The 27,893-nt window shown below is 37.5% G+C and overlaps 1 protein-coding gene and 1 long non-coding RNA gene across 30 annotated transcripts in view; one reads left to right on the forward strand and one right to left on the reverse strand.

Annotated features, from left to right (window-relative positions):
• Positions 1 to 27,893, forward strand: part of LOC111909126 (uncharacterized) — a 116,630-nt gene that overhangs the window by 43,859 nt on the left and 44,878 nt on the right. For 10 of the 29 annotated variants that reach the window (XM_052768349.1, XM_052768353.1, XM_052768352.1 and 7 more), the window contains 2 exons: positions 18,010 to 26,605; positions 26,746 to 26,922. The exons of 13 other annotated variants lie outside the window; for them this stretch is intronic. The gene's annotated coding sequence lies outside the window, so the exon portion shown is untranslated. Of the gene's footprint in view, positions 1 to 14,931; positions 15,088 to 18,009; positions 26,606 to 26,745; positions 26,923 to 27,893 lie in introns of those variants that run through there. 6 more of the 29 variants (XM_052768359.1, XM_052768355.1, XM_052768358.1 and 3 more) reach the window with 2 other exon arrangements.
• On the reverse strand, positions 15,383 to 16,649 carry LOC128132188 (uncharacterized). Its single transcript, XR_008230191.1, has 3 exons — positions 16,455 to 16,649; positions 16,183 to 16,250; positions 15,383 to 15,544 (listed from the first exon to the last, which is right to left on the reverse strand). It is a non-coding gene; the product is annotated as an uncharacterized LOC128132188 (long non-coding RNA).

Below are 27,893 nucleotides of genomic sequence, written 5' to 3' on the forward strand. Positions count from 1 at the left end.
TAGGAGAAAGCTCAGAAATAAGAGATAGTAACTTAATTAGAAACATGTCTTTAAAAATTGATAGTCTATGTCAGAATATCAAACAAATCACTGAGATCATAAATGAGTAATAAAATAGATTTTCCTTATTTTTATAAATAAAGGTAAAATAGTCAAAATTAAAACTCTTGACGACAATACTAAAAAGAAAGAATATGTTTTCTCTACTTTTTGAAAAGCTGGTGTTCAAACAATTGTAAATCATTGAAATAATCTCAACCAGATCATTGCAAGATGTCTTTTAAAGACTTCAAAAATAAGCCATTACCTTGGTGTTTCAAAAGATATTTCTATAGATCATTCAAAAAATAAAAAACCTTTTAATCAATTTAAAAGTGATTTAGCTTCCCTTAAAAATGATTTTGCTAAAAAAGATTTTGAAAAATTATCTGAAACAATCGAAAAACAAAATAGGCTTACTATTAATTTAACCCAATCTATTGATAAACATTCTATCCTCCTAGAAAACTCTTTAAAAAATAATCAGTTTGTGGAAGAAGTTGCCAAAAGGGAAAATATTGAAGGCACTCTTAAGGAAACCAACCTTAAGATCACTAATATACAATACCAGTTAAAGCAACTAATAGGATAACCTCAATAGCCGAGCCCAATAGATCGATCAACCACCTTGAAGAAAAAAGAGCTGAGCTGATCATAAGCTTTGACTTAACAGTCAATAAATACGTAACCACTACCCAGTTAGAAGTTGCATCTGCAAAAATTATTGTAGACATTACTAAAGAGTTATCAGAAAAGATTGATTCTTGTCCTTGTAACAAAGACATTCTTAAATACACCAAGAATATTTCCATCATAGAGCAAAAAACCAAACCTGGAAAATATTAAGGTCTTAAGAAATACTCACCTCCCAATCCTAGTATTGGAAACCCATACTTAGGTGGCTCAAAAGACTCCTAGAAGATTGATATCTTTAGGAAGGAGAAAAAATGAAACAAAAAGTCTCCGAGCAACTCGAGAAATATTTATTTAATCTTCAGTATGAAGACTATGATAAACCTGACCAAAAACTCATTCAACTTTTATCCTTGCAAACTGAAGAATGCGAAGAACTATATCAAAAAGAGCCACAACTTTTTGATCAATACTTTAAAGTAGCCAAAGTAAATGAACCTGATACTGAATCAGAACAGGAAGACAATCCTAACATAAACGCTGTCAAGTTCGAATACTTAGATAGAAACGAAGAATTGGAAGTAGAATCTTCATATATGACCACAAACAGAGGCGAGAGAAAAAAGAAAAAGAAGTATGATTTCAAAATGCCTGTCCACAATGGTATTCCAAATAGTGGTAAAGGACCCAATACGATCAATGTACTCAATATTGATTGTATCCAAGACTTAAAACGCAGAGAAAGAGTTATAGAAAAATGGTTTACTGAGATTTCACTAATCTTACAAACAAATCCAGATGAATTTGGAAATGCAAAAAAATGTTCTCCTACTTTTAGAACATAAGACTGATGGAATTGTGCAAAAATTCCTTAGAAATAATAATTGGAATGAGGAATTACATGGATTAGACCCTTTTGATAGTCTTATAAATGTCATTTACACTACCTTCTTAGGACTAGATTATGTCTCCAATAAAGACTTCACTATAAATAAGAAAGTCGACATAGCAAGACTCTCAATGAAAAAACTCCAGTTACATGATATTTGTCTCCTTGACAAATAAACATGTAGATATGAATCATATCTTTATGATATTCCACAGAGAAGTGAATATTCAAAATGGATATCTGCTTATCTTATGAAAATACCAATCATTGGAGAAATCTGTACTGAAAGATGGAAAAAAAGAAGCCATTAGAGAAATTCAGCAAACCAGTCTTTCTTATGCAACAAAAATTGCAAAAGAGGAAATTGACAGAATATGTCAAGACAGATATAAACAACAAAAACTTAAAACTATAAGCAAAGATTGTTGTAACATTCTGTCTGATTTCAAAGATTTTGATATCGGAAGGAAAACCTATACTAAGAAGAAGTATAAAGATAAAAAGAAATACAAATCTTTTTGGAAGAAGAAAAAGAGAAGATTTTCTCCAGGAAAATACTTAAAAAAATCTTTGAAAGAAACACCCAAAAAGAATACTTCCTGGCCACAAGGAAAGAAAAAATGTAGATGTTGGATTTGCAACGAAGAAGGAAACTACGCTAATGAATGTCCAAATAGGAAAAAGTACCTTGACAAGGTCAAGGAATTACAAACTGCTAATAATGGAGGCTATGAAGCTCTTGAAGAAGAATACGATGGTATACAACATGTTTTTATTCTACATGTTGATACTAATTCCTCGTCATCCTCAGAAGAAGATGAATCAACTACTGATGACTCAGAATAGCCTTAAACAGACTCCACCTTTTAAGAAGGGAGAGGTTAACTATTTTTTTTGCAAACCTCTAGAAAAATAATGATTCTCTCTTGAATCTCACTAATCCAAACTCTATTTATGTTTATACTTTCCTTAACTTCAAAGGATATAAGAAATTTAGGGTACACTGCTTTGTAGACACAGGTGCATCCTTATGTCTTGCAAGCAAGTTCATCATTCCAGACGAACTATGGGAAAATGCACCCAAAGAAATTATCGCCACTATTGCAAATGGTGACACCATAAAAAATTAATAAAGTTTTCAGAAACATTAATCTCGAACTTGCAGGTGAACATTTCAACGTTCCCACTATTTATCAACAAGACTCAGGAATTGATGTTGTAATTGGCAACAACTTCTGTCAAGTCTATAGACCATTCATACAATAGATAGATAGAATTGCCTTTCATCTTAACAACGATATGGTAATTGTAAAAATGGTTACTGAAGCTTTTAGTAAAGGAAAACTAGGTTTTCTTGAAACCCGGAAAAAGGGTTCTAAAGAAAAACAAATTCCAGGTACCAATATAACCCAAGAAGGAATTATTGGAGAAATGATTGTTTCTGTCCAAACCACCATTTTCAAACATATAGAAGATCTTCTTGAAAAAGTTTGTTCTGAAAATCCTATTGATCCAAAAAAAAAAAACAAATGATGGATGAAGGCTTCAATCAAGCTCATTAATCCTAAAACAATTGTCAGTGGAAAACCTATACTTCATTCTCCACAAGATAAAGAAGAATTCTCCAAACAAATCAAAGAATTACTTGATATGAGATTAATCAAAGAATCAAAATCTCCTCATATGTCCCCTGCTTTTCTTGTTAACAAAGAAGCAGAGAAAAGAAGAGGAAAGAAACACATGGTTGTCAACTACAAGGCAATCAATGATGCAACCATTCGAGATTCGCATAATCTCCCTAATATGCATGAGCTCTTAACTCTACTATGGGGAAAAATATTTATTCAAGTTTCGACTGCAAATCTGGGTTCTAGCAAGTCCTACTTGATGAAGAATCGCAGCTACTCACTGCTTTTACATGTCCTGATGGGCTCTTTCAATGGAAGGTACTACCCTTTGGGCTTAAACAAGCTCCTAGTATTTTTCAAAGACACATGCAGAACGCCCTTCAAGGTCTTGAAAGTTTATGTACTGTATACATTGATGACATCATGGTCTTCAGCAAAAATGAACAAGAACACTATGTTCATGTTACCCAGGTTCTCAAAACCATTTTAAAATATAGAATAATACTTTCACAAAAGAAAGCTCATCTTTTCAAAACAAAAATCAATTTTTTGTGCTTAGAAATAAATGAAGGCACTCATTGTCCTCAAAAACATATTCTTGAACATTTACATGATTTTCCAAATGTTTTAGAAGATAAAAAACAATTGCAAAGATTTCTTGGTGTCTTAACTTATGCTAAAACATATATTGAAAAACTTGCAGCCATGAGAAAGCCCTTACAGGCAAAATTAAAAAAAGATGTCATTTGGAATTGGTCAAACACTAATAAAGATTACATCTAAAAGATAAAGAAAATTTTAATCAATTTTCCAAAGCTTTATCTTCCGAACATTGAAGATAGTTTAATTATTGAAACTGATGCTTCTGATGAATTTTGGGGAGGAGTTTTAAAAGCCAAAAATTCCAAAAACGAAGAACAAATTTGCAAGTACACCTCTGGCAGTTTCAAAGAAGCCGAGAAAAACTATCATAGCAATGAAAAAGAATTACTCGCTGTAAAAAGAGTTATTACAAAATTTGTTGTATATTTAACACCGGTAAAATTCCTGGTCCGTATAGATAATAAAACTTTTACTTATTTTCTCTGCACTAAGATTGCAGGAGACAACAAATTAGGCCGACTAATACGTTGGCAAGAGTGGTTCTCTCGATATATTTTTAGTGTAGAATATCTTGCAGGAGATAAAAATGTACTGGCAGACTGTCTCACCCATGACTTCAGGTATGTCTTACATCATCCATGATCTTACTTGCTCCTCTCGAGCCCTATAAAAGGATATGATCCCCACGACATATTCCTTACAAAATTCACTCACAAAAAAGAGAGGGGGAGGATAAAAGTGTTTAAAAATTTATGAAATGGAAGACCTCAAATCCTCGAGGATGAAGAAACAAATGCTCCTCATAGAGCTATCAGCAATCGAACAAAAAATCAACTTGTATGAACAAGTAACAACAGTCAACAATGTACTGGAAAGTGAAAGCTTAGAAACAAAGGTTATTACAGTGCAAACGGCACCTGGTAAAGAAACAACAAATCCGTTGAAAGCTGGTGCTTTGCTAAAAAGCATAATAAAGGAGACAACTACTCCTCTTCCACATGGAAAAACTAGCTTGTTGGTTAGTTCCAACTCTTGTACTGAAAGAATCAGTAAAATGACAATTTTGTCACCTACTAACAAATCTATGCAAGAGCTCAAACCAGATTACAAAAAGTCTCTTAACAAAGAAGCTGAAAGATTCAATGTAATCTACAAAGGGCCACACATCGGAATACATATAGACTGGGGAATTACAGAGACCTTTTGCAAAGTCGATAAAGTAACATGCAAGAAGTTCAGAAATGAAACAAGTACACGACTTAGTTTTTCCACCTTCAATGACGAAGCCAATCAAACCAAAAAACCTCTTCTAAAGCAGAAAGTCCAGAAGATCAAAGAAGATCACAGAGATCAAAGATTTGACATCCCAAATGACGTTGAATATGAAGTCAACAACCTTGCATTCTCCTTTGAAGATTTTAGAACAATCTGGAGTAAAGCTAGAGCGGCATGCCCAAAGGATCTTATCCACGAAAGATTTTTCACGACATATAAGAAAACCAAAAGTTTGTACAACTTCCTAGAAAGAGCAGATCGAAGATTAATCCAACAAGCCTTTTCGGCTGGATTAATAGACAATATCTATCCAAGCTGCAATTTGCGAGAACTAAAATTCTTTCCAACCAGTATGATAGAAACTATTAAGAATTTCCGAAAGAAAGTTCTCAAAGCAAAAGATGATCCAATTTACAACAGAGTCATCTCTTCTCTTCCAGAATGGACTCAAGAAGCAACACTTGCCCCTTATCACTATCTAGAAATTGGCTTAGCAAAAGCTAAAAAAGACATCGAACAATCTTGACCCACGGAAGACAAAGATCTCCCTTTCGAAGATATCCTTCATCAAAATCGTATCAACGGCCTTAGAAGAATTTCTGAAAAGATCATTGAGATAATCTCAGGATCAAAGAAAAAAGTTAATTATACAAATTCACACTGTATAATCACTAGCTGGAGCTATGGCAACACCAGTAACAAAGACCATGAACGAGCATCCAAATTTGGAGAACAGTTCATGAACAACAACTTTGGTGAATCTAACACTACAAGACAAATCTTCTGTAGGCATGCAGAGCAGTTGTTTAAAGACCATCATTGCAACTACCGCAAAAGCAGTGATTCCACGACAAAGGAGGGTCCCTCCTCTGAAGATGAAAAATCTTCATCATCTTAAAGAAAGATGCTTCACGCGGCCCCGACCACTCAAGAAAATAATGCCTCCTACATTATTAAAAAAGATGATCCGACATCAAAATGATGATTAAATCTTCGATCTAAAAGTAGCTAGCTTTTCCAGCTGTCCACAATAATGTAAGCGTAAGTGGATAGAAACGTCATGCCTGACGTAATAAGCAATTATCAGACACTCTCAATGTGTTTATAAACTGAGAGTTATGTTTTCATTAGGGGACATCACAACTACGAGTGCAAGAAAAACACTCTCTATCCTGTAAATTTTCAAATAATCTCCCTTAGAAGGGAGAAGATGTAAAATATTGTAAGAGTACTCCCTTTTTGGGAACTCTTTTATCAATAAAGCCATGTAAGTGTGAGAGTGTCAGGTCGACGATGGTCAACAGTACCGCAGGCATGAAACCAATAGGGAAAGCAACCACACAGACCAAAGGATGACACAGGATGGCTTGAATAGTTTTTATCTATGTAAGTATAACACCCAATCCAAAACACTTATTGATTAATGAGGTTTTTTTTACAAATTTTGCATCTATTCCCTTCTCATTAAAAAACTCGCACACTACCCAAACTGGTAAAATTTGGGTACTATGCGATTTATTTAATGAGAAGTGAATAGATGCAAAATTTGTAAAAAGAAAACTCATTAATCTAGAAGTGTTTTGGAGTGGGTGTTATACTTACATAGATAGAAACTATTCAAGCCAACCTGTGTCATCCTTTGTTTTGTGTGGTTGCTTTCACCGTTGCTTTCATGTATGCGGTACTGTTGACCATCGTCGACCTGACACTCTGTCACTTATAGGTTTCATGACTCTATTTTTGTATGGACACTCAAGTATAACAAAACATGGATTTATTGATAAAAGAGTTCCTAAAAAGGGAGTACTCTTACAATATTTTACATCTTCTCCCTTCTAAGGGAGATTTTACTCACAAGACATTAATTTGAAAATTTACAGGATAGAGAGTGTTTTTGTTGCACTCGTAGTTGTGATGTCCCCTAATGAAAACATAACTCTCAATTTATAAACACATTGAGAGGGTCTGATAATTGCTTATTACGTCAGGCATGACGTTTCTATCCACTTACGATTACATTATTGTGGACAGCTGGATAAGCTAGCTGCTCTTAGATCGAAGATTTTATCATCGTTTTGATTTCGGAGCATCTTTTTTAATAATGTAGGAGGCATTATTTTCTTGAGTGACTGCGGCCGCATGAAGCATCTTTCTTTAAGATGATCAAGATTTGTCATCTTCAGAGGAGGAACCCTCCTTTTTCGTGGAATCACTGCTTTTGCCGTAGTTGCAATGATGGTCTTCAAACAACTGCTCCACATGCCTACAGAAGATTTGTCTTGTAGTGGTAGATGCATCAAAGTTGTTGTTCATGAACTGTTCTCCGAATTTGGCTGCTCGTTCAAGGTCTTTGTTACTGGTGTTGCCATAGCTCCAGCTAGTGATTATACAGTGTGAATTTGTAACTTTTTTCTTTGATCCTGAGATTATCTCAATGATCTTTTCAGAAATTCTTCTAAGGCCGCTGATATGATTTTGATGAAGGATTTCTTCGAATGGGAGATCTTTCTCTTCTGTGGGTCGAGATTGTTTGATGTCTTTTTTAGCTTTTGCTAAGCCAATTTCTAGATAGTGATAAGGGGCAAGTGTTGCTTCTTGAATCCATTCTGGAAGAGAGGAGATGACTCTAATGTAAATTGGATCATCTTTTGCTTTGAGAACTTTCTTTCGGAAATTCTTAATGGTTTCTATCATACTGGTTGGAAAGAATTTTAGTTCTTGCAAATTGCAGCTTTGATAGATATTGTCGATTAATCCTGCCGAAAAGGCTTGTTGAATTAATCTTGGATCTATGCTTTCTAGGAAGTTGTACAAACTTTTGGTTTTCTTATCTGTTGTGAAAAATCTTTCGTGGATAAGATCCTTTGGGCATGCCGCTCTAGCTTTACTCCAGATTGTTCTGAAATCTTCAAAGGAGATTGCAAGGTTGTTGACTTCATATTCGACGTCATTTGGGATGTCAAATCTTTGATCTCTGTGATCTTCTTTGATCTTCTGGACTTTCGGCTTTAGAAGAGGTTTTTTGGTTTGATTGGCTTCGTCATTGAAGGTCGAAAAACTAAGTCGTGCACTTGTTTCATTTCTGAACTTCTTGCATATTACTTTATCGACTTTGCAAAAGGTCTCTGTAATTCCCCAGTCTATATGTATTCCGATGTGTGGCCCTTTGTAGATTACATTGAATCTTTCAGCTTCTTTGTTAAGAGACTTTTTGTAATCTGGTTTGAGCTCTTGCATAGATTTGTTAGTAGGTGACAAAATTTTTATTTTACTGATTCCTTCAGTACAAGAGTTGGAATTAACCAACAAGCTAGTTTTTCCATGTGGAAGATGAGTAGTTGTCTCCTTTATTATGCTTTTTAGCAAAGCATCAGCTTTCAACGGATTCGTTGTTTCTTTACCAGGTGCCGTTTGCACTGGAATAACCTTTGTTTCTAAGCTTTCACTTTCCGGTACATCGGTGACTGTTGTTACTTGTTCATACAAGTTGATTTTTTGTTCAATTGCTGATAGCTCTATGAGGAGCATTTGTTTCTTCATCCTCGAGGATTTGAGGTCTTCCATTTCATAAATTTTTAAACTCTTTTATCCCCCCCCCCCTCTCTTTTTTGTGAGTGAAGTTTGTAAGGAATATGTCGTGGGGATCATATCCTTTTATAGGGCTCGAGAGGAGCAAGTAAGATCATGGATGATGTAAGACATACCTGAAGTCATAGGTGAGACAGTCTGCCAGTACATTTTTATCTCCTGCAAGATATTCTACACTAAAAGTATATCGAGAGAACCACTCTTGCCAATGTATTAGTCGGCCTAATTTGTTGTCTCCTGCAATCTTAGTTCGGAGAAAATAAGTAAAATTTTTATTATCTGTACGGACTAGGAATATACAACAAATTTTGTAATAACTCTTTTTACAGCGAGTAATTCTTTTTCATTGCTATGATAGTTTTTCTCAGCTGCTTTGAAACTGCCATAGGTGTACTTGCAAATTTGTTCTTCGTTTTTGGAATTTTTGGCTTTTAAAACTCCTCCCCAAAATTCATCAGAAGCATCAGTTTCAATAATTAAACTATCTTCAATGTTCGGAAGATAAAGCTTTGGAAAATTGATTAAAATTTTCTTTATCTTTTAGATGTAATCTTTATTAGTGTTTGACCAATTCCAAATGACATCTTTTTTTAATTTTGCCTGTAAGGGCTTTCTCATGGCTGCAAGTTTTTCAATATATGTTTTAGCATAAGTTAAGACACCAAGAAATCTTTGCAATTGTTTTTTATCTTCTAAAACATTTGGAAAATCATGTAAATGTTCAAGAATATGTTTTTGAGGACAATGAGTGCCTTCATTTATTTCTAAGCACAAAAAATTGATTTTTGTTTTGGAAAGATGAGCTTTCTTTTGTGAAAGTATTATTCTATATTTTAAAATGGTTTTGAGAACCTGGGTAACATGAACATAGTGTTCTTCTTCATTTTTGCTGAAGACCATGATGTCATCAACGTATACAGTACATAAAATTTCAAGACCTCGAAGGGCGTTCTGCATGTGTCTTTGAAAAATACTAGGAGCTTGTTTAAGCCCAAAGGGTAGTACCTTCCATTGAAAGATCCCATCAGGACATGTAACAGCAGTGAGTAGCTGCGATTCTTCATCAAGTAGGACTTGCCAGAACCCAGATTTGCAGTCGAAACTTGAATAAATATTTTTCCCCGTAGTAGAGTTAAGAGCTCATGCATATTAGGGAGATTATGCGAATCTCGAATGGTTGCATCATTGATTGCCTTGTAGTTGACAACCATGTGTTTCTTTCCTCTTCTTTTCTCTGCTTCTTTGTTAACAAGAAAAGCAGGGGACATATGAGGAGATTTTGATTCTTTGATTAATCTCATATCAAGTAATTCTTTGATTTGTTTGGAGAATTCTTCTTTATCTTGTGGAGAATGAAGTATAGGTTTTCCACTGACAATTGTTTTAGGATTAATGAGCTTGATTGAAGCCTTCATCCATCATTTGTTTTTTTTTTTTGGATCAATAGGATTTTCAGAACAAACTTTTTCAAGAAGATCTTCTATATGTTTGAAAATGGTGGTTTGGACAGAAACAATCATTTCTCCAATAATTCCTTCTTGGGTTATATTGGTACCTGGAATTTGTTTTTCTTTAGAACCCTTTTTTCGGGATTCAAGAAAACCTAGTTTTCCTTTACTAAAAGCTTCAGTAACCATTTTTACAATTACCATATCGTTGTTAAAATGAAAGGCAATTCTATCTATCTATTGTATGAATGGTCTATAGACTTGACAGAAGTTGTTGCCAATTACAACATCAATTCCTGAGTCTTGTTGATAAATAGTGGGAACGTTGAAATGTTCACCTGCAAGTTCGAGATTAATGTTTCTGAAAACTTTATTAATTTTTTATGGTGTCACCATTTTCAATAGTGGCGATAATTTCTTTGGGGGGCATTTTCCCATAGTTCGTCTGGAATGATGAACTTGCTTGCAAGACATAAGGATGCACCTGTGTCTACAAAGCAGTGTACCCTAAATTTCTTATATCCTTTGAAGTTAAGGAAAGTAGAAACATAAATAGAGTTTGGATTAGTGAGATTCAAGAGAGAATCATTATTTTTCTAGAGGTTTGCAAAAAAATGGTTAACCTCTCCCTTCTTAAAAGGTAGAGTCTGTTTAAGGCAATTCTGAGTCATCAGTAGTTGATTCATCTTCTTCTGAGGATGACGAGGAATTAGTATCAACATGTAGAATGAAAACATGTTGTATATCATCGTATTTTTCTTCAAGAGCTTCATAGCCTCCGTTATTAACAGTTTGTAATTCCTTGACCTTGTCAAGGTACTTTTTCCTATTTGGACATTCATTAGCATAGTTTCCTTCTTCGTTGCAGATCCAACATCTGTATTTTTTCTTTCCTTGTGGCCAGGAAGTATTCTTTTTAGGTGTTTCTTTCGAAGATTTTTTGAAGTATTTTCCTGGAGAAAATCTTCTCTTTTTCTTCTTCCAAAAAGATTTGTATTTCTTTTTATCTTTATACTTCTTCTTAGTATAGGTTTTCCTTCCGATATCAAAATCTTTGAAATAAGACAGAATGTTACAACAATCTTTGCTTATAGTTTTAAGTTTTTGTTGTTTATATCTGTCTTGACATATTCTGTCAATTTCCTCTTTTGCAATTTTTGTTGCATAAGAAAGACTGGTTTGCTGAATTTCTCTAATGGCTTCTTTTTTTCCATCTTTCAGTACAGATTTCTCCAATGATTGGTATTTTCATAAGATAAGCAGATATCCATTATGAATATTCACTTCTCTGTGGAATATCATAAAGATATGATTCATATCTACATGTTTATTTGTCAAGGAGACAAATATCATGTAACTGGAGTTTTTTCATTGAGAGTCTTGTTATGTCGACTTTATTATTTATAGTGAAGTCTTTATTGGAGACATAATCTAGTCCTAAGAAGGTAGTGTATATGACATTTATAAGACTATCAAAAAGGTCTAATCCAATTATTATTTCTATGGAATTTTTGCACAATTCCATCAGTCTTATGTTCTAAAAGTAGGAGAACATTTTTTGCATTTCCAAATTCATCTGGGTTTGTTTGTAAGATTAGTGAAATCTCGGTAAACCATTTTTCTATAACTCTTTCTCTGCGCTTTAAGTCTTGGATACAATCAATATTGAGTACATTGATCGTATTGGGTCCTTTACCACTATTTGGAATACCATTGTGGACAGGCATTTTGAAATCATACTTCTTTTTCTTTTTTCTCTCGCCTCTGTTTGTGGTCATATATGAAGATTCTACTTCCATTTCTTCGTTTCTATCTAAGTATTCGAACTTGACAACGTTTATGTTAGGATTGTCTTCCTATTCTGATTCGGTATTAGGTTCATTTACTTTGGCTACTTTAAAGTATTGATCAAAAAGTTGTGGCTCTTTTTGATATAGTTCTTCGCATTCTTCAGTTTGCAAGGATAAAAGCTGAATGAGTTTTTGGTCAGGTTTATCATAGTCTTCATACTGAAGATTAAATAAATATTTCTCGAGTTGCTCGGAGACTTTTTGTTTCATTTTTTCTCCTTCCTAAAGATATCAATCTTCTGGGAGTCTTTTGAGCAACCTAAGTATGGGTTTCCAATACTAGGATTGGGAGTTGAGTATTTCTTAAAACCTGAATATTTTCCAGGTTTGGTTTTTTGTTCTATGATGGAAATATTCTTGATGTATTTAAGAATGTCTTTGTTACAAGGGGAAGAATCAATCTTTTTTGATAACTCTTTAGTAATGTCTACAATAATTTTTGCAGATGCAACTTCTAACTGGGTAGTGGTTACGTATTTATTGACTGTTAAGTCAATGTTTATGATCAGCCCAACTCTTTTTTCTTCAAGGAGGTTGATCGATCTATTGGACTCGGCTATTGAGGTTATCCTATCAGTTGCTTTAACTGGTATTGTATATTAGTGATCTTAAGGTTGGTTTGCTTAAGAGTGCCTTCAATATTTTCCCTTTTGGCAACTTCTTCCACAAAATGATTATTTTTTAAAGAGTTTTCTAGGAGGATAGAATGTTTATCAATAGATTGGGTTAATTTAATAGTAAACCTATTTTGTTTTTCGATTGTTTCGAATAATTTTTCAAAATCTTTTTTAGCAAAATCATTTTTAAGGGAAGCTAAATCACTTTTAAATTGATAAAAAGGTTTTTTATTTTTTGAAATATCTGTAGAAATATCTTTTGAAACACCAAGGTAATGGCTTATTTTTGAAGTCTTTAAAAGACATCTTGCAATGATCTGGTTAAGATTATTGCAATGATTTACAATTGTTTGAACACCAGCTTTTCCAAAAGTAGAGAAAACGTATTCTTTCTTTTTAGAAATATAAAGAACACTAAAATCCGAATTATAACAAAGAAGTTATGACCAACCTAAGATTCACCACAAAACCGTCAATACGATTAAACGTAAAACGCGAAGTTTTAATAAAATACTTTTTAACCTTAAGTATCTTAATGAAAATCGTAGATATCATTAAACCGTGAACATACATAAAAAGAATGCCCAAATCTGACTTCGTATTGGGAAGTTATGATTTTTCGAAGTTTCGGATGTAGTAGTAGATAGCTAAAATCTTGAAATAGAGATCGAGGGATTTTTGACCGAAACAATCTAAATGAGAATCGAAGACCTCAACAACGGTAGTACAATGGTAAAAAGTCTGTCGAAAACAGACATCGGATAAAGAAGTTACGGATTTTTAATGGACCTTTCGTGTCCCGGCCGGTTAAAAATAATATAGTTAAAAATAAATTCAAAATTAGCCAACGAAGTCTAAATGAAAGTTGTAGAATACATTCTCACCTACGCGAGCATATAAATAACGTCAGAAACAGAGCTCTTATGCGAAAGTTACGGAATTTACAAGTTCGAGGTGCACAAACCGGGACGAGTTACGCCCAGCGTATCCTCGTACGCCCATCGTACTCGGGTGCTAGGCTTCAGATCCTCCATGTCGCCCCTCTACGCCTCTATGCCCCGTCCCATCCTAAGTCCGACAAACGAGGATGCGGTCATGCATGACGTCTGGTACGTCCTACGTAACCCGGAGTTACGCCCCGCGTACCGAGGGTTTCCAGCCCCGCGTACCGAGGGTTCCGGGTATAATTGCTCATTTTCTCTCATTCTATTGCGTTTTTACCCCTTTTTGCGTGAAAGAAATATCCCGAAGCCCTGGTCTTCGCATTCAAGTCCCGAAGGAAGTTTTTACACTCCCGAGATTCCCGAGAAATCCGTTTTCTCCTGTCGAAGTTATGCTCGGTTTTCATCTCACCTCTTCACTCTATCAAGTGAGTTTATACCCCTATAACTACGTTTTCAATTGCTTTGTAAATGAATTTATACACTTTTAAGAGGGGGGGATACAAGTAAACACACGATTATCCTCGTGTGAAAAACATCAATCTCTTGCTATACTTTTTGTTATAATCAATCTTATGTGATTTATAACTACCATACAAAAACATTCTCATACAACGTATCATGATAACACTTTGTCTTTTGGAATGAAACATATCATTATATAAATATCAAACACTTTATTTATATTCTGGGTATGAATGTTGAATAATGTTGTACTTTATATACAAAGTCGACACTACTCTAGGGTTTACCATACAAACAAAACATACTTTTGGAAAAACTATAATAGGTATAGTTTACTAGATATTCATGAGATTTTACATACTATAAGTACTATATCAAGTAAATACTTTCATATACAAGAACAAATGGACTTTTCATACGTAAATCTATTTGATACTAAGTTTTGTGAGACATTCAACTTCACATACTTTCAATTATGCAGTTAAAGTCATGTATTATATACCATAATCTCTTGTTGGGAGAGCGTGATATTTGTGTATAGATCTATACGTGATTGACAATCCCGCACCTAAACTGTTAGCTACAGTTAGACCGGCAGGTCTGGGGTGACAAACGTCATAACATTCCAACGCCTGAAGAACGTTGTTACACCCAGTCTAGGTCAATAGCATGGAAATAAAACTCACATGGAGTATTAAAAACATGATGATTTACGGGGTTATCAAATGTCTTAGTAATTTTATACATACTTAAATCTGTTATTCTAGACATGAAAAACTACTAATGCATTACAGTTTTAGAACTTTTAAACTACCACACACTCATTGAAAAATATTGGATTTTTCGAAAATAAACTCAGTGATTTTATACCAAACTTACAAATTTTATACATAAACGCTAATGAACTCACCAACTTAATTGTTAACACTCTTTCAAAACTACTTGTATTTCTCAGGGATTCAGTAATACAGGTAAACCCCAGCTTTTGGAGAAGGAACGCTAAGGCGTTAGTTTAAAACTCATTTTTGTCATCATATTGTAATTTATTTTGAACCAACATCATTCAACATTGTAACTTTTAAATTATATATATGATGGTTGTTTTACTTTCTTTACTATGTATACAACTGTTACGATACTACATGAAGTCATCCGCCCTCGAACGATTCCGCCGTTCTGGTTTGGGGGTGTGACAGATTGGTATCAGAGCATTGTTTATAGTGAACTAAGTATATCGAACCACATAAGATATACAAACTATAAATACATAGTGTGACATCCCCAAAATCACGGCCAGAAAAGACCGGTTTGTTTATGCTTTGTTTAAAAATCAGAGTAACATTTTAAATAAAAGTGTTGCGGAATTTGTCCCAAAACAATAATATGATAAAGATTTATCAAAAGCATTTCCATAGAAATGTATTTCATTAAAAGACTCGGGATGTCATGTTCGTACAGATCAAAAGCATAAACAGTACAATACAAGCCTTACTACATTATTTCATATCTACAGGCCTATATCCGTAATCCCTCGTCCAAACATCATATATATGCTCAAGCGCCACTACCTGTAATACATAAAACTGAGTGGGTCAGGCTTGGGAGCCTGGTGAGCACATAGGGTTTTCAACCCACAATAAATAGTTTATTAATTTCATCAATCAACAATAACCCGATTACCCGTTCCCGTTATCCTCACTTTACGTCCCTAAACACCTATCATAAGGGACCTAGCCTAAGGATCATCATCGGGACGGACACTACTACTAAGGGGATTCCTCAGCAATAAATGTCCTAATAGGCAACCATGTGGGGGATGGAGTACATCTGGTGAGCACACAGTTCAAATAAACACACAGTTCAAATAAACACCTACAGGTTGCGAGCCTGCTAGTGTTCCACTGGACTGTCTAGAATAGTCCGTGGTCGTCATCTATACTCCGCTAGATGACTGGATCATCAATAACATCTATAACGAGGCCTCTCATTATTTTATTTTGTCACACAGCAACTATTACATCTACCCATGTTTTACCCAACACATTTTGTAGATATAAAATACATATACAGTTTAAATCTTTGAAAACATGTATAAAACGTTCATCCAACATAGATAGCAAGTATTCAGATAATATGCACAAATAGCACGTAATTTATATTAAATACTTCATATCTATGTGTAAGTTGAAAGTAAATATGCACTCACCTGAAAAGGTGGTGATTCCGAACTCAGACAGCGCTTCGCTTCTTAAAAAGAATTTTCTTCGACGAAACCTAGTATTATTACCACTAGAGTTTAGTTTATTATTCGTCGAGACTAATTAATAGTCTAGCTATTATTATTATTATTATATAAGCGTCAAAAAAATACTTATATAACCCATAATAATAGCCCAAGTATTTATTATAAGTTCCTAATAACGTTACTATAATTAAATAAAAGCTATATTAAAAATAGCGTAGGCGTAGCTCACTTACAGCGGGTTTTATAGAAAACCGGGCTTTGCTTGGAGCAGCGTTCCCGAGCCGAAAAGCTCTTCTTCTCGGAGCCTTCGAGCACTCCGGGGCTTCCGCCTCGTGCTAGGGAGGTTCCCTAGGCTTTTCGGGGGATTTCGGGGCTAGAGAGAGGTTCTAGAGAGAGAGAGAGTAAAGAGAAGAAAGAATGGGAAAGGTGTGAAGAAAATGAGGGTGGGAGAGGTGATATTTATAGGGTGAAATGTGGCTGAACTTGGTGCCACATGTCACCATCTGGTGGCAAGCCTTGGGGAGAAAGCAATGGCCAAGATTGTGCCACATCACCCATTTTCGCACAGCACACTTCCGACTTCTAAAATCCGTAACTTTCACATACGACCTCCGTTTTTGACGTTCTTTATATCCACGCGTAGGTAATAATAAGATCTACAACTTTCATTTTGACACCGTCAGCGAATTCTCGATCGATCTTAAATTTAACAGTACAAGGAGATTATACTGTTAAACGTCTGCGTAAAATTAATAACTTCTACATATGGACTCTGTTTTTGTCTGTCTTTTTACCGTTGATTTCCTATTAATGAGATCTTCAACTCTCATTTACGTTGCGTAAGCCAAAAACCGCTCGAACTAAAATTCGAGTTTCAGGCCGTGCACTGCTAAGCCGAATCTTAGAAAAATCATAACTTCTTCATACGAAGTCAGATTTGGGCGTTCTTTTTATCGATGTTCTTAGTTTAACATATTCTACGACTTTTGTTTAGATTGATAAGGCTAAAAAGTCTTCTATCGTAAATTCACTATTTACGTCTCCCGGTGTCGTGCCGGTTTTGCCGTAAAACTTCGGCGGGCCATAACTTCTTCGTTATAGCTCGGATTTCGGCATTCTTTATATGTACGGAAACCTTGAGACGTATTCTACAACTTTATGTAGAGATATCAGGATTATCTCACACTTTAATTTTGACGCTCATTTTTATTCTTTATTAATTATACATTTATAATTAAATAATAAACACATAAACACACATAATTCACATAATACTCAAATATTTTATATTTATTACTTCAAAAAGAGTTACAATAGTTGATCTAGACTATTACATTGACAAAAATGCTTAGCCCTGAAAACCCGGGCGTTACACATAGGGACTAAAACTCTCTGAAAAAACATTTTTACACTTAAACTGCATTTCATTTAGCTTAAGTTATTTGGGACGTAAAAGCACAAATACATGCATACAACGAGTCATTTTCATAGTTAGAACTATACAAGAAGTATTAAGACAAGTTGGACACTACGACTAGGCCTCGGAATATGTAATTGGATTTGGGACGAATATAGTCTGATCAACTATATTTATCCGAGATCGGACTAATGTATGTCGAGGAATGGTCGTAGTGAGAAACAAATCAAAACTTACCAAATTAACACTAGTATCAAACATACAAACTTAAATACTATAGGAGTATTTGGTAAATACAATAGTTTAACTTACGTATTTAGATGTACATGTTTTAAATTCTAGACAATTCTCATATCTCTATTCTCGCACAGACACAATGGCTGGATTCCACCCACCAGGGGACCCCTACTACCCGAATCAGGGCAATGGAGGATGGGTAGAGGAGGACCCCGGAGAGGACAAAGAACCCATAGAGTTGGAGGAAGGGGATGACTCTGGGACAGACTCAGAACCAGAAGTAATCAACCCACCAGTTGCCCAACCTCCCGTAGTTAGGAGGAGCTTTCAAGGACCAACTCCAATTTGGGGAAGTCACCTTCACCATTGGAGCCAACAGCAAGGAGTACGTCCTCCCTACGGTATGTGTCGGGACTTTTACGACGTCAGGGATGGAGGTTCAACCGACCGAGCACTCCCAGCCATGGTAGGCAAACTAGCCAACCAGTCCTATCAATCCGGGGTCCAAGCAAACTGGATTCGTGAAGTCAACGTGGAAGTACAAGTTCACACTTCCGACATCCATCGACTGGACAAGTTGCAGGATGACGCCCAAATCTGCGCCGACACATTCCAAGCACAACTGATTGCAACCCTCTCTGAGATAAGGGAACAGCAAGCCGCCTTCGATAGGCGCCTTATGGAAGCAAAGCAATCAGACACGGATTCGAGCTCCAAGCGCAACCTACGTCGCAAGTAGGACTTGCCCGAATCCCAAAATTTTGTGATAGAATAGGAACTCGGCTAAAAGTATTACTTTTCTTTAACTTCTGTATCGAAGATCCTTAGAAGGGTCGAAATTTTCCTAACTTCAAATGTAACTCAACGTATGTTTAATATATATGAAGAAATTCCTTTGTGTGTTAATTCTTTGAATACCACTCAGATTCATAAGTTTATCTATCATTATGAAAACTTTTGTTATGAGTCAAGTTCTAAAACCTTGGGTAGGACTGTCGCATTTATAAATTGATAACATAACAAATGTATTAACGCACAACTTCCAATCATTAAAAACTTACGTTCTTCATTCTATTTCTTTAGCAACACGATGCCGCCTCGTAGATCTACACGCCGTGTCAACAACGCAACACCACCACCACCACCACCACCTCCATCAACGGATAATGCCGCCTTGATAGCTGCTGTAACAGCTGTAGTGACAGCAGTAATGGCACAGATGAGTAATAATGGGTCCGGAAGTGGAGTAAATAGCTCTATGAATGGCCAACACCAGGGTCGTTCAGGGGATTGCAGTTTCAAGGACTTCACCAATAGCAAGCCCATAACTTTTAACATATCTGGAGGGATAATGGATCTATCACAATGGATAGAGAAAACAAAAGCGGTTTTCGAGATCTGTGCATGTCTGGAAGTGAGCAAGGTAAAATTTGCCGCTTGTACATTCTCCGAGAGAGCTCTGACATGGTGGAATGGCCACGTCAAGTCACTAACTCAGGTAGTGGCAAATTCTATGGGCTGGGAGAATCTAAAGCAAATGTTAATGCAAGAGTACTGTCCAAGGGGCGAAGTACAAAAGCTAGAACAGGAACTTTGGGGCCTTACTATGGTAGGCTCGGACATCACGACCTATACCAATAAGTTTAGTGATTTAGCAATCCTTTGCCCAGGAATGGTTGCGATAGAGAGCAAGAAGATCGAAAGATACATCTGGGGACTGTCGCCCCAGATTCGAGGAAGTGTACTAGCTTCCAAACCAGTCACGTTCGATAGCGCCAAACAGTTGGCACAAGCTCTCGTTGACCATGGAATCTGTACAGGCTTCGTAACTGCTGTCCCGGAGCAGACCATAGGAAACAACAACAACAACATCAGTACCAACAACAACAGCAAGAAGAAGTTTTGGAACAAGAGGAAGAGTCAGTTTTCACAGGAACCTTCTAAGAAGCAACAAATAGTGGCAGTCCATGCCGCTACTACCCCCACTGCTGCTCCTGTTACCTCTGCACCAGCAAGGCAATACGCTGGGAACCTACCGAAGTTCATCAAATGTAATTTCCATCACGACGAAAATTGTCGGGAGATGCATTGCAACAACTGCAACAAGAAAGGGTACACTGCCCGTTTCTGTAAGACACCGGCACGACCAATCACCAAAGTCCCTGGAGTCGGTGTAGGTCAGGCGTGTTATGGGTGTGGGGAGGCTGGACACTACAAGAGGGACTGCCCTAAGGCAAGGAAGGCTGGCGACATGGGAAGAGTGCTGGCAATAGGGCAGAACGAAGCAATAGCTGATCCCACGGTGGTTATGAGTACGTTTCTCCTCAATAACGCTTATGCATGCATACTCTTTGATTGTGCTGCGGAGAGGAGTTTCGTGAGTCGTAAATTCAAACACATACTAAAACAGAATCTGCAATCACTCAATAAGATATTTACAGTAGAAATAGAAAACGGTAGAACAGAAAGCACAAACGATATGTACATAGGTTGCACGCTAACTCTAAATGAACATTCATTTCAAATCGATCTAATGTCGATCACTATATAGAGCTTTGATGTCATCATCGGTATGGATTGGTTAAGCCTACACCATGCCAATATACTCTGTCACGAAAGGTTCGTTCGCCTAAATCTGCCAAACGGCGAAACTCTTGTCATTTATGGTGACAAACCCGGTAAGAATTTACAAATCATCTCTTGCGTCAAAGCCCAAAAATACCTGCGTAAGGAGTACCATGCCTTCTTAGCCCACGTAGTAGATAAGGAGAAAGAAGAGAAAGACCTCAAAGACATTCCAAAGGTCTCCGATTGTCCCGATGTCTTCCCTAAAGATCTTCTAGGACTCCCACCAGAACGACAAGTCGAGTTCAGAATTGATTTAATCCCCGGAGCTACCCCAGTAGCTAAGTTGCCGTATCATCTAGCGCCAGCTGAGATGCAAGAATTATCCAGCCAATTAAATGAACTACTCAACAAAGGATTCATCAGACCGAGCTTTTCACCCTGGGGAGCACCATTTATGTTTGTAAAGAAGAAAGATGGATCTTTCTGCATGTGCATCGACTACCGAGAACTCAACAAGCTCACTATCAAGAACCGATATCCCCTACCACGCATTGACGACTTGTTCGACCAACTCCAAGGAGCGAGTTATTTCTCAAAGATTGATTTGAGATCCAGGTATCATCAGCTACGAGTCTTGGAAGGAGATGTTCCCAAAACAACCTTTCGAACTCGTTATGGTCACTACGAGTTTGTAGTGATGCCCTGTGGATTAACAAAGGCACTGGCGGTGTTCATGGACTTAATGAACTGAGTGTGTTGTTCATTCCTGGAAAAATTTGTGATCGTGTTCATAGACGATATACTCATTTATTCAAAGAGTAGATAGGAACATGTTCAACACCTCCGACAAATCTTGGAAACTCTAAGAAAAGAGAAGCTATACGCAAAATTTTCAAAGTGCGAATTTTGGATATGGAGAGTAGATTTCCTAGGTCATGTGGTTAGCAAAGACAGGATACACGTGGACCCTTCCAAACTCAAGGCAATAGAGAACTGGTCAGCACCAAGAACCCTAACGGAAATCCGACAATTCTTGGGCCTTGCTGGCTATTACCAAAGATTTATACAAAACTTCTCGAAGATTGCTAAACCACTTACCACCTTGACGCAGAAGGGTGTAATTTTCAATTGGGAAGAAAGAAAAGAAGTTTCATTCCAAACACTGAAGCAGGCACTATGTAGCGCGCCTATATTATCCTTTCCAGAAGGAACAGAAGACTTCGTGGTCTACTGTGATGCATCTAATCAAGGTCTTGGATGTGTTCTAATGCAATGAGGAAAGGTCATCGCCTATGCCTCGAGACAACTCAAGACGCATGAGGTCAACTACACTACACGCAACCTCGAACCGGGGGCAGTCGTTTTCTCCTTAAAGATTTGGAGACACTATCTCTACGGCACAAAATGCACAATCTTTACTGATCACAAGAGCCTTCAGCACATCCTCAATCAAAAGGAACTCAACATGAGATAAAGACGATGGGACGAACTGTTGAATGACTACGAATGTGAAATTTCTTATCATCTAGGAAAAGTGAATGTGGTGGCTGATGCTCTTAGTCGAAAGGAATACTCAGGCCGCCGAGTGAAATCCTTAACCATGACGATCCATTCACACCTGTCCACGAAAATCAAGGAAGCTCAGATGGAAGCCTTAAAATCAAAAAATGTGACGAGTGAAGCCTTAAGGGGAATGGATAAGAATCTTGAGGTTAAGGGCGATGGAGTTTGTTACTTCGTGGATCGGATCTGGACACCGAAGTTTGGTGGATTCAGAGACGTTGTCATGAACGAAACTCATAAAACTCGATACTCAGTGCATCCAGGGTTGGACAAGATGTATCTGGACCTCAAGAAACTGTATTGGTGGCCGAACATGAAAGCAGAGATCGCTACCTATGCGGGCAAGTGTCTGACTTACACCAAAGTCAAGTTCGAGTACCAAAAGCCATCCAGATTACTACAACAACCTGAAATACCCGAGTGGAAGTGGGAGTGAATAACCATGGATTTCATAACCAAATTACCCAAAACAGCAGGTGGTCTAGACACCATCTGGGTAATCGTCGATAGATTAACAAAATCCGCACACTTCCTACCCATAAAGGAAACCGACAAGATGGAGAAGCTAGCTTGAACATACATCCGAGAGATTGTACGACTACACGGTGTACCAATATCCATCATCTCCGACAGAGATAGTAGGTTCACCTCGCGATTCTGGCAGTCGCTGCAAAAGTCTCTAGGAACTAGGCTAGACATGAGTACCGTCTACCATCCACAAACCGACAGTCAAAGTGAGAGGACCATACAAACCTTGGAAGATATGCTAAAATCTTGTGTAATCGATTTTAGTAAGGCATGGGATACCCATTTACCACTAGTCGAATTCTCATACAACAATAGCTATCACTCTAGCATTAAAGTTGCTCCATTCGAATCCCTTTATGGCCGCAAGTGCAGATCACCACTGTGTTGGGCTGAAGTGGGCGACACACAACTAGCCGAGGGACAAGTACCCGAAAACGCTCTTACAGGACCGGAAATCATAAGAGAAACAAATGAGAAGATTGTTCAGATTCGGGAATGACTAAAGGCTTCAAGAGACAGACAAAAGAGTTATGCGGACAAAAGACAGAAGCCCTTGGAATTTCAGGTCGGGGACCGAGTGCTATTAAAGGTCTCACCCTGGAAAGGGTTAATATGCTTCGGAAAACGTGGGAAACTAAACCCAAGGTATATCGGACCATTCGAGATCCTTGCAAGGATCGGTCCGGTAGCATACAAACTTCGACTACCGCAGGAACTCAATAACGTACATCCTATTTTTCACGTGTCAAACTTGAAGAAATATTTGTCTGATGAGATCCTCGTCGTCCCACTAGACAAAATTGAAATCAACGAGAGTCTCCACTTTATAGAGGAACCAATTGAGGTCATGGATACGAAAATTAAAAGAACAAAGCAAAGTCACATATCCATTGTGAATGTCCACTGGAATGCAAAACGAGGACCTGAATACACTTGGGAGCACGAAGATCAAATAAAAAAAAAGTATCCGCATCTCTTTCCCTAATCCACAAATATTTATCTTACATTAAATTTCGGGACGAAATTCCCTCTAACGGGGGGACAATGTGACAACCCGATACTACGAATGTAACACCCATAAATTTACGCGAAATTTAAACTTTTAATACTAACAAAAGAGTCAAATAGTATTTGTTTTTACAAAACATTTCCAATTCATTTATCATCAGAGTGTCCCAAAATAGATCATGAGGATGAGGAGCGGTACGGTCACGCCTTCGCCTTCCCTCGCTCTCCTGAAGTACCTGAAACAATAAACTGAAAACTGTAAGCCCGAGGGCTTAGTGAGCTATCCCCAAAATACCAATACCACACTGGCAGAAACCATAGCCATACGAACATCAAACAACATACATACTGGGCCATCGGCCGGACTGGTCCGCCCTACTAGGCCTACAGTCTATCTGAATCTATCCTGAGCCTTCGGCATGACTGGTCCGCCGCGTGGGCCTACAGTTTCCCCGGACCGGTCAGAGGGTGTGTTGGCCTTCAGCACAAAGCAGGACCTCCTTAACCCAGCCAACAAGTAACTAACCATGTACGCATACTATCATATACTGGCATGTACACATAGCAAACATATATATCTCATTGACCATCAATCATAGAGTTTCACTCATAGCTAGAGTATCGACCTAACAGGTCACTAACATACCAATCCTCACGGGCCATAAAAGCATAACATACTATCTATCCTGATTCCAATCCAATAGATCAGAATCTTATGCAACATACCATAACTACCGATCTTTAGTATAACAACCATCCTAAGCAGGATAAATTCTAGCAAAGCAATAACATAACACCCATCCTAAACCAGGATGAAATCTAACATGGCAATAACAAAGCAACCATCCTAACCCAGGATGTAAACCATAAAGGGCCGGCCTTGGTGCCGTAGACCCTATCGATATAGTGAGGATAACTCACCTCGCAGATGTCGATAGAAATGCGAACCCCAACTATCGGATCACTTGACACCAGCTCCACCACCTATAACCATAGCACAATATACTCATAAGTTCTTACTCTTATGAGACACCCCATAACCTACTAGTCAATCCCTGATCAAGGTCAGAGTCCTTGGTAAAGGTCAACAGTTCATGTTGACCTCAACTCGTCGAGTACACTCGGCGGCTTGCCGAGTCTTTGAAGCACATACCAACTCGCCGAGTCATCGGGGTGACTCGTCGAGTTCCTTCGAATCCTGATCAAGTCTCAAGGTCGCCCGTCGAGTTTCCTCCTTGCAACTCGATGGGTATACATGCAAACATATCCTTGGCTAAAACTCATACAACTCGCCGAGTTGTTCTTCAACTCATCGAGTTTCATGACCATGTTCATCTAACTCGCCGAGTTGTTCAACCAACTCGTCGAGTTCACGGCTTCCTTCAACTGACTCGCCGAGTTGTTCATCCAACTTGCCGGGTCTAATGCATATCTTCATATGACTCGCCGAGTCGGCTTTGCGACTCGCCGAGTTCCTTCAGTTAATTTAACATGCAGACGTCTATAAGCCATGGCAAGGTACCAAATTGTAGATCTACACTACAAGAAAAAGACCCTTTTACGACGCGCAAACTACGACACTCGCTGATTTATGTTACGCAAAAGAGAGTGACATTAAAAAAGCGTCATCTCTTCAAAAAATTTAAGAATTTAGGTCACGCATTATTGCATGCCCTTCAATTAGTGTCTCATGTAAAAAAATTAAAAACACGGAGGGCACTTGTGCATCCTCTGTGAATGTTGTTTTATATATTTTTTTAAGAAACGCGCTCCTTAGAGGGAAAATGAAATCCCCAAATTTTTTCAACCCCCGCCTTCTTCTCCCTCGTCTCTACCCCTCTGTGAATGTCGATTGTAGCGTCGATCGACAACTACGACTCATCAGCCGTCAATCGAAGCTACCAGATAAACAACCCCTCCACCTTCTCGTTTCTCCTTTCCACCAGGTTTTCTTTAATCGTTATCCTCCACCTTCCTCGATTGCAGAGGCATCGTTTTATAATTCTTTTACCAAAAGCGCATCCACTATCCTCAATTACAAAAGACGTCCAAATCTAGGGCTTTTTTCATAAAATCTCATTCCACCTCACCTCACACGCACCTCTACACAATCGACTGTCACCATCATTCCTACCATCCACTGCCGCCCTGCCATCTCTTCCATCACCACCACTTTCATATGGAAAACTTTCAAGAAGCCTCGTCTTCCATATGAAGAGGAACGACCAGATGCACTATGGAGGGTTACCACCAAGTCAACCCATATTCACTCTTAAACCTCTTTAGTTTACATTTCAGGTCTCTCTCTCTCTCTCTCTCTCTCCCTTTCTTTCTCTCTCCCCCATCTTCAAACCACCAGAGAATTGATTGATGCGATCTGTGTTTCTTGTTGAACTTTGAGGTTTTTCTTCAATCTGTAGGGCTGTAGGCTCACATAGAGGAAAACGTTCATGCTTATAATTCCTTTACAATTTTTTCCTGTTGAGACTTGAAAATTTAGGAAATCGTTTGTAAATCTGGTGTGTTTTAAAATTAATTGAATTCACTATGTCACTAGACTTATAGAGGCCGAGTTCAGATGGTTATATTAGGTGGACTTCCTTTCTTACAAGAGATAAAGAGGAAGGAGAAGAAGACATAGGCGTGATCTACAACCACCTGCTCCAGCGGTGACTCCCACTCCACCTCCCGTCTACCATAACTAGGAAATCCTAGAAATTAGAAAACCCTTCTTTGGGAGATTTAGGGTTTAGACTTCATTCCATCTCTCACTCTCCGCCATTTTTGTCCACGAGTGCTGCAACACCGTTGTCACCATCTATTCCATCACCCACCACAGTTGAAATTGATGAAACCCTACCTTCTCCTACTTTCAATGCCTCAAAATGGGTTGTACATGTCGACGTTTCTTGTTTTATTATCCGATTTCTCTCAAAATCAAATCGACCCAAAACCCTAGTTCTTGTTGCTTAAATCAATTTCAAAGGCGAACCTCCGACTTCATTGCTTCTGTGAAACAGTTGATCCCTGAAACTACTGATGAACTATGCATACACTATTGAGGTATTTTCATCACTTTTAAAACATGATTTAGCTTATTGCATATAGATATTGTTGGACCTGCTATTCCACACGCATATAGATTTTGTTGGACCTCCTACCCCAGTTTGTTGATCTTTGAATTATATGTTTATGGATTGCAGAACGGTGTTTAAATAGCCATCCAAAGCAACATCCTACAATGGCTGAGGTTATGGTCGGACTCAATTCTATACTATTTTTACAAGAGAAAACCAATAATACATTGCACCTTGCAAGCATGACCATATTCGGTAGAAAGATGCCAATGTTTCTCTTCCATTCAAATGGGGAAAACCAAGGTATGATTCTATTTTCATCATTAACATATTCAGTTTATATATCTGCAATTACCAGGGTTTATATATCTGCAATTACCAGGGTTGAAGTAGGCCACTCAGATAGTGCTAGTGCAGTTTACCGTTTTTTTATATCTACAATTCCAAGTTGTACTTTTACACATCTTTATTTATTCTTTGTATTTTGTTCTGGATCCTTATTTCCTTACACATATATGATTGCTTCCTCTGCTTTTATTCATGTAAACAAGACTAAAAGACTTCTTGCTAGGATTGATTGTTACATACCTTTCTCATACTCCCTAAACAAAATTGGGATATTAATGTTATGAACTGGGTTATAACAACAGATTCAATAACACAAAAAGCAACAACAACTTCAAATATTGATTGATAACCTCAAATATACCCCAAAGATTACAAGAACAATGATAGTTTAGCTTATTCGAGATAGCCAATCTCCCAAGGAATAAATTCCAGATTTCACAAAAAGATTGATACCTCCCTTTCTATCCCACTACCCTCTTATACTATCTGTCATAACAACTAAACAATATAAAATACCCATAATGCCCCTATACTAACAAGATGCTCTTTATTTGATGATTTCCCCAAACTACCCCTATCTAACTTATTTGCCTAATATCAGAAGTATAACAATACCCCACCCCAAAAGAACCACCTTGTCCTCAAGGTGGATAAAATTAATGCATAACACCCAAATTCTCTCGGGTGGCCTCTTTTTCTTGACTTCAGCCTTGCCATGATCTACAACCACCACATATATTCCACCCACTTGTTCCATTGCACTTATGATCATCATAACAGCTTCCTCATCAGCCTTGCAAGCTGTAGTCTCAACATTGCCAATATGCAAATTCTTGAGCTCTTCATGTTCAACTTGATTCTTTCCTCTTCGTATGGTCACCGCTTGAAAATACCACCCCCCAACTCCAAACTTCTCTAGGAACTCC

The sequence above is a fragment of the Lactuca sativa genome, chromosome 2 (genome assembly GCF_002870075.4).
Source record: "Lactuca sativa cultivar Salinas chromosome 2, Lsat_Salinas_v11, whole genome shotgun sequence".
NCBI classification, from domain to species: Eukaryota; Viridiplantae; Streptophyta; class Magnoliopsida; order Asterales; family Asteraceae; genus Lactuca; species Lactuca sativa.